Source organism: Pseudophryne corroboree, chromosome 4, assembly GCF_028390025.1.
Source record: "Pseudophryne corroboree isolate aPseCor3 chromosome 4, aPseCor3.hap2, whole genome shotgun sequence".
Taxonomy (NCBI): domain Eukaryota; kingdom Metazoa; phylum Chordata; class Amphibia; order Anura; family Myobatrachidae; genus Pseudophryne; species Pseudophryne corroboree.
The window spans coordinates 282,964,637-282,965,242 of NC_086447.1; the positions used below are offsets into that span (position 1 = coordinate 282,964,637).

The 606-nt window shown below is 51.3% G+C and overlaps 1 pseudogene; it reads right to left on the reverse strand.

Annotated features, from left to right (window-relative positions):
* Nucleotides 1-251: 251 nt before the first annotated feature.
* LOC134913595 (U6 spliceosomal RNA) lies at nt 252-367 on the reverse strand (annotated as a pseudogene).
* Nucleotides 368-606: the final 239 nt, after the last annotated feature.

The following is a 606-nucleotide window of genomic DNA, read 5'->3' on the forward strand; positions in this document are numbered from 1 at the left end:
ATAATGTGCTAAGTATGCTCCTTAGACTCTGGCATACAGCTTCTATTCTCACTGTGTATCCCCCGGCTGCCTTCTGCAGCCGGGTAGTGAAGAGCGCTGAGCCCGCTTACAGAGCGGGCTGAAGCTCCGCCCCCCATATAATGGCGCCAAGTTCAAATTATTAAGCGCCTTTGATGCACTCCAGCCTTCTATGACTGGAGTATAGGGGACCATATCTATGTTGAAAACTGAAACTGTTTAATTCTGGTCAGGATTATATGGAACGCTTCAAGAATTTGCATGTCATCCTTGCACAGGGCTCATGCTGCGCAGGGGCTTTGCTAAACTTCTCTATATCGTTCCAATTTAGTGCTGCCGAAGCAAGCACTTCAAACACATGATAAAACATACATCAGTGACAAGGGGGGATGTTTGTACTCACCACACTTTAGGCGTACTCCAACTCGACCCCGAGGCTCCGACACACGCCGCACGCAGCGGTGTCCGGTCCCTTTTGTACTCATCTTCTGATGGAGTGGCCCCGACACGAGCCGCACGCAGCGGTGTCCGGCCATTTTTGATACTCACCGCTGCCATGCTGCCGGAATCTTCTGCTGGATGGAGTGG